Source organism: Adiantum capillus-veneris, chromosome 7 (assembly GCF_014529385.1).
Source record: "Adiantum capillus-veneris isolate H3 chromosome 7, ASM1452938v2, whole genome shotgun sequence".
In the NCBI taxonomy this organism is placed as follows: domain Eukaryota; kingdom Viridiplantae; phylum Streptophyta; class Polypodiopsida; order Polypodiales; family Pteridaceae; genus Adiantum; species Adiantum capillus-veneris.
Window position 1 is genome coordinate 106,768,952 of NC_140937.1, and position 7,504 is coordinate 106,776,455.

Genomic DNA, 7,504 nt, shown 5'->3' on the forward strand with positions numbered 1-7,504 from the left:
CAGAGTGTGCGCCCTAGCACATACCGCTCTCTCGTCCTCCAGCTCGCCCTGGGCTTTCTCCCACTCCTCGTCGTGAACATTTCCACGGCGATAGTTGTGACCCTTAGATTCAAATGTTCGCTTTGCCGCCCTCCACACACTGGACTTCTTATTTTTCAAGAAATTCTTAATGTATTCCTCGAGCCAGTGCCTGGAGAACTCTTCCACTTGCGGATTAGGGAACCACATGAGCAATGTCGTGTGAATGTACGTCAAGTCGGCTGGGTCTTGATCTTTGAAAGATTTAAAGCAATCTTGGTATGTCTAGTGGATCTGCTGGTTAAGGTGCCCGCGAAATGTCCTCCCCAAAGAGGAACCTATATCCACCTCCCCCCCTCGATGTATATAATAGTAGTAGCCACGAGCGTCCGGGGCGGGCGCATCGCGGTCCTCATCCTCATGTGGAGCTCCAAGGGGTGAGCGAGGAGGTCGGGGTGTAAGAGGAGCTGAATCTGTAGCACTGCTCCCTCCACCACCAAAGCAGCACGAGTCACTACCTCGACGAGAGCGTGAGCCACCACTACGGGAAGAGCGCTGGCCCGAGCCCGAACCGCTGGGTGGTGTAGGCGACAAATAACTCGACAGTGCGGGCATGGATCGCTACGAATGCAAGGTGGAGGGAGATGCGGGTGACGGGAAAGTCGAGGGTAAGGTAGAGGGAGGCCCACTAGGAGGAACACTCTGCACGATCGGAGTGCCGGCGCCCGGTGTCGCAAGCGGTGAGAGCCCATAGGCAGCCAAGTGTGCTGGTGTGTACCGCCCTCGAAGACTCTGCTGCAAGGATAGCTACTCTACCTGGGCGCGGTATGCCCTCTCGAGGTCGGGGTCGTGTACTGCATCTTGGAGCCATCGAGAGCCGAAGGTGGATTGTGACTGGTGGGAGGAAGACTATGAGTAGTAAGCATCACAAGCGTCCTCATAAGAGAGGCCCTCGGCGAGAAAGTCCTCTATGGATCGATAGCCGGGCGTGGAAGAGGATGCCATATCCTATAATTTCACACAAAAAAGGGACCCTAATTAACATTGAATTCTAATCAAAGTGAGATTCTTTATTGGATAGGACTCCTCCTTGCATAGGATTCCTCCCTGCATAGGATTCTTTTTATCTCCTATTTAAGAAATGGTTTATGTACTTATTTTTTTTGCATCCATTTAGAGAGTGTGTGTGTGTGCTTCTAATTAATCTATTGTGTGTGTGCGTTAGTGTGTGGCAAAGAAATTAATATAGTGTGTGTGTGTGTTAGACCTTAATCTACCGTTGGGCTTCTCGGTGACCATTGGGGTCTCAATCAACTTCATCGCACACCCACATGGAGGTATGTTTTGGTATACTAGTGCATGATAAAGCACACACTAATGCTTGCATTAGTGTGTCTTTGTATAATGCATGCATTGTGCCTAAAATAGTGTATGAAAACACACTAATTAGTGCACAAGCACACACTAATGCAAGCATTAGTGTGTGCTAGAGAGGTATGCACACACTAATGCTTGCATTAGTGTGTGCTTGGCCACAAATTAGTGTGTGGAAACACACTAATTCATGCACACACTAATGCTTGCATTAGTGTGTTTGTGTATAATGCATGCATTATGCCTAAAATAGTGTGTGAAAACACACTAATTAGTGCACAAGCACACACTAATGTAAGCATTAGTGTGTGCTAGAGAGGTATGCACACACTAACACTTGCATTAGTGTGTGCTTGGGCACAAATTAGTGTGTGGAAACTAACTAGTGCGGCATTAGTGCTTGGACACAAATTAGTGTGTAGAAACTAACTAGTGCGGCATTAGTGAAGAATTAGTGTGTGTATAATGCACGCACACACTAATACGGGCATTAGGGTGTAATTTGTGCAAGCATCAGTGTGTAAAAACTAACTAGTGCGGCATTAGTGTGTAATTTGTGCACAAAATAGTGTGTAAAAACTAACTAATGCATGCACACACTAATGCTTGCATTAGTGTGTGATTGTGCACAAATTAGTGTGTGTAAACACGCTAATTTGTGCTAAATCAGACACTAATGCAAGCATTAGTGTGTGTGTATAATGCATGCACACACTAATGCCTGCATTAGCGTGTGCTTGTGCATGCATTAGTGTGTTTACACACTAATTCATGCACAAGCACACCCTAATGCAATCATTAGTGTGTGCTTGTAACGCATGCACACACTAATGTGGGAATTAGTGTGTGTAAACACACTAATTTGTGCTAAATCACACACTAATGCAAGCATTAGTGTGTGTGCATAATGCATGCACATACTAATGCTTACATTAGCATGTGCTTGTGCATGCATTAGTGTGTTTACACACTAATTCATGCACAAGCACACCCTAATGCAAGCATTAGTGTGTTTACACACTAATTCATGCACAAGCACACCCTAATGCAAGCATTAGTGTGTGCTTGTAATGCATGCACGCACTAATGCGGACATTAGTGTGTGATTGTGCACAAAATAGTGTGTTTCCACACACTATTTTGTGCACAATCACACACTAATGCAATCACACACTAATGCAATCACACACTAATGCAAGCATTAGTGTGTGTATAATGCATTAATGTGTGTAAACACACTAATTTGTGCTAAATCACACACTAATGCAAGCATTAGTGTGTGTGTATAATGCATGCACACACTAATGCTTGCATTAGTGTGTGCGTGTGCATGCATTAGTGTGTTTACACACTAATTCATGCACAAGCACACCCTAATGCAAGCAATAGTGTGTGCTTGTAACGCATGCACGCACTAATGCACAAAATTGTGTGTGTGTGTGTGTGTGTGTGTGTGTGTGTGTGCGTGTGTGTACAATGTGTGTGTCCACGTGTGTGCATGTGTGTGTATGCATTGTGTGTGTGTGTGCAATGTGTATGCGTTGTGTGTGTGTGCATGTGTGCGTGTGTATGTGTTTGTGTGTGTGTGTAGAAGAACGAGAAGAAAGAGAGAGGGTTTGAGCACTTACATTCGTGACCTCGATCGTTTGGAAATGGTGGGGATGGAGATGAAGAGAGTAATAGAGGTTGGAGATGGAGAGGGAGAAGGAGAGAGAGCTTGGAGATGGAGAGGGAAACAAGCCCGCGCAGAAGAGGAGGTCGTTTTTGAATTTTTTCCATTCAATTTCGTGGGGGCATGCAGGTTCCCTGTTTATATAAAAAAAATTGTAGGGAGTTTCACCGCGAGTATTACCGTGCACGTTACCGCTTGTATTACCGCCAGTATTACCGCGGGAATCTTTGATGAGGCATTAAGGTTACGCTGACTGCATGACCTCTTGTGCCCACCTCCCCTCTATCTTTAATGAGTGTCAGTCATGTCAGTACCAACATTCTTGATTTTTATTTTTCTTATTTAATTTTTTCTTATTTAGTGTGTGGTCGTGTGTGCAGGACGATTGGGATAACGTGGGTCCGCCGGTTGGCGCGGAACGAACTCGATGGTTGAGCGAGCGATTACCATGTCCATGTACGCAATGTAAGCGTGCAATTTCACGGCTTTGGCGTATATGCTTGGCTAACGTGGATGATTATGGCCTATGGGACGATCCGAGAAAACGTGCTCGAATGGAAACCAGCGATCCGAGGGTTTTGGCATCCATTGATGTCGCTCCCCATTGGAGTGTGATCGGGGGCGGAGGCGGAAGGAGGACGGAAGAGAGATTGCACCAGGAAGCAGTCATGGGAGGGGGGTCACACCCGCCGTCCGATGTGGGTGGGTCCACACGAGCGCATGCGCATCCTACATCCACCACATATGGGGATCTCCCCACCACCCCGCCCCACATGGAGGTGGAAGAAGATCATTTGCACAACATGGTTGAGGATCTTCTTGCACGTCAGGCGGCGAATGAGTGTGAGCCTAAGTGTGAATGTGAAGAAGACGCCCAAAAAACCAAAGATTCATTGGTAGAGGCAACACACACTGCTCTTTACGAGGGATGCTCCTACTCCATATTACGAGCTTCTCTTGAGATCTTGAATATTCAAGCAATGTTTGGATGGAGCAATGCAGGGGTCGATGCACTATTGAGGTACGTTTAAGTGTAATAAGTGTTAGTTGTGAGTTTTTTTCGTGGTTATATGCAATAAAGAGTGTTCTTTAATTATGTCATAGGCTATTAGGAAAGATGATTCCTAAAGGCAATCATCTTCCAGGAAATCGAAGGAAGGCACGACAGGTGGTGACAGGACTTGGGATGAACTATGATCGCATACATGCATGTGTCAATGATTGCGTGCTATTCCGCAATGAACATGCATGGCTTGATGCTTGCCCCGAGTGTGGAGACTCAAGGTACAAAGAGGGAATGCAAGGAACCACAATACATCGTAAGGTTCTTCGTCATTTCCCCCTCATTCCCCGCATCAAGCACATGTTCAGCACCAAAGGAACAAGCGAGCTTCTTACATGGCATATGACAAATCGCTCCACCGATGGGGTTATGAGAGTGTCGGCTGACTCGCCGGCATGGAAACACATTGAGCAGACATGGACGGAGTTTAGAGAAGAGCCTCGTCACTTGAGTCTTGGTCTGGCTAGTGATGGGGTAAACCCATTTGGGCATCGGTCTACCTGATGGAGTACTTGGCCAGTGGTTGTTGTGAACTACAACATTCCACCATGGGAGTCAACCAAGAAGGGGAACATTTTGCTCTCTCTTCTAGTCCCAGGAAAACACAAGGTGAAGAACATGGATGTATATTTAGCACCTTTGATTGAAGAGCTTCAAGAGCTTTGGAAAGGCATAGATGTTTTTGATGTATCAAGACCACTTCGTGATCGGCACACAATGATCAAGTGCATTCTCATGTGGACCATGCATGATTACCCCGGTCTTGGAGAGATTTTTGGTAAGCTTATACTTTGTGACGCTATTTAATGTCTTTGCATTGGTCACTTATTTGCGGTTATGTCTTTTGTTTTTGTAGGACTATCGACATCTAGACATAGGGCATGCCCAACTTGTGGACCCTCAATCGTGACAGAGAGACCCGCTCTACTTGGTAAGGTGATCTACCCCAATAACCATCGCTTCTTGCCGCCCACACATCCATCTTATGCTCTACCGTGCAATGGGATGGAGCCACTCCATTGGACCATGGCCGATTGGGCAAGACATTGGAATGAGCATCACAACACATTGCCTCCTCCCAATGATCCACCTAGGACTATGTCTAGGTACTCTATTTTCTTATCACTACCCTATTGAGCTTCATTAAAAATCCAATGCATGTGTTCAAAAATGTTGGGCAAGCTATATGGGATCACATAGTAGGCAAGAAAGATTCATTGGAGGCTAGAGAGGACATGAGGGCCATAAGGAGGCTCCCTCCTTCGGCCACACCTCGCATGGGGCCTCGGGGGAATATGGTTCTTCCAAAGGCACCTTGGATTCTATCAAGGGTGGATCAAGAGCGGATGAAACAAGTCATAGAATCCATCCGTACTCCAACAGGTTATATGCGTTCGCTCAAGGGTGCCTTCACTAAAACTAAGAAAGGGGGATCCACACAACTGTATGGGCTCAAATCCCATGATTGGCACAAGATTCTTCAGGTAATGTGTGTGTGTGTGTGTGTATGTGTGTGTATATGTGAGTGTGTGTGTATGTGGTTTAGGGTTCTGGATACTAAAAAGTCTTTTTGTTTGTGCAATAGTTTGTGCTTCCAATTAGCATTAGTGGATTTGCGGACATGAAGGTAAAGACTGCAATATTCAAGGTGGGAGAAGTTGTCAGGTATAGAACATTTGATCCTCACTCCTAAACTTTACTTTGAAGGCTAACTTTACTATGAAGATTATGAAGGGTTTTTTGGTTACAGGTTTGTGAGTTCCAAAGAAATCGAAGTTTCAACCATTCCAACAGCTTGACTTCTAGCAATTGAAGCAACTTGTGCTATTGAGGATGCATTCCCACGTTCTATCCTTGTTAACCAAGTTCACATATTGCTCCATCTTGTTGAGGAGATAGCCATTTGTGGTGTGGTTCACTCCAGGTGGATGTTCTTTCTTGAGAGGTTCCTAAAGACCTTGAAAGACTTTGTAAGGCTACGATCACAACCAGAGGTATTCATTGATCTTAAGCCTTAAACTTTATTAGGATTGGATTGTATTCACAACGCTTTTTATTGGTTACTTTAATCACTAATGGTTTCATGTACATGTGTTTAGGCAAGCATGGCAGAGGGTTGGATTGTACAAGAGGATTTTGTGTATGTCTCTCAATATCTTTTCACAATAGACCCATCATTGCCTCGTTTAAAGAAGGAGGAAGAGGATCCAAAAAAACACGCAAACATTCCAAGTGGGAAAGGTTCTCTCTTGATTTTGGATAGGGAATTTCAAGCCATAGTCAACAACAATTTTCTACTCAATGCTCCCATCATGGGAAAATGGGTGGATATGTATGTGGAGGTGCGTACAACGAGAGAAAGGGAGAGGGAAGCATGGAAGAGGTCGCATGGTGGTAGGCGAGCACCTTTCTTTCCTAAAGATCTTGCCAAACACCCTGATCTAATTCTAGTTGGGTGGATACACAATGCCATGAACAAGGCCAAGGCACAAGGAGAACAAATAAGCCCTAAAGAATGGGAGTACGCGCGAGGATGTCTACCAAGGGTAATATACTCAATGTGTTTAGTGTGTGTGTGTGTGTGTGTATGTGTGTCACCTCTCTCTCTCTCTCTCATCAATCTTGATTGGTTTTTGCAGGCCTTCACATTCAACTCTATGTGGTCCGAAGGACGTCATTTTTGAACCCGCAAGATAGATGAGCGTCGAATCACTCACGATAGTGGAATTATGAGCAACTTTGACACGACAACACAAGAGTTTAGGGAATGTGGAACAATAGAGAGGATAATCAAAGTGGATTTCAGAACATTTCAGAAATATCTCTTTGACTGCCGATGGTTTGCGGGTGAGGTTAAGAGACATAAGAATGGACTCTATATGGTAGACTCCGGGCAATTTCATCGCGGGAAGACCGACAACTTGGTGCAACCTAGTAGTTGTGAGCATGTAAAGTCCATGTGCAACTCACTAAAACATTATATGATACATACAAAACTACATTCATGTTGTTGTTTGGTCTATGACCTACAGGTGTTTTATGTGCCTTGAATATATCGAAGACGACTATGGTATGTTATTCCAGTCACACCATGGAGCAGATCTATCTTTTCAAATACGAGCATAGAGATTTTGGCAAATCCCACCATACCATCTCAAGAAGACGCCAATGACGATGATGCAGTTGAGGTCGAGGAGAACCAACCATTCCCAATAACCAACCATAGTGAGGAGGAGGACGAGGATGGAGAGGATGATGATGATTCAATAGGAGAGGCTGTAGGAGAATCATACCAATAGATGATTCAGTAGGAGAATCATACCAATAGATGAGGCAAGCAAAGAGAAGAGAGGTATTAAAAATCCCAATGAGAATGG

General features: G+C 44.9%; 1 pseudogene; it reads left to right on the forward strand.

The window, feature by feature from the left end:
- Positions 1-4,044: 4,044 nt before the first annotated feature.
- Positions 4,045-7,253, forward strand: LOC147454385 (uncharacterized; annotated as a pseudogene).
- Positions 7,254-7,504: the final 251 nt, after the last annotated feature.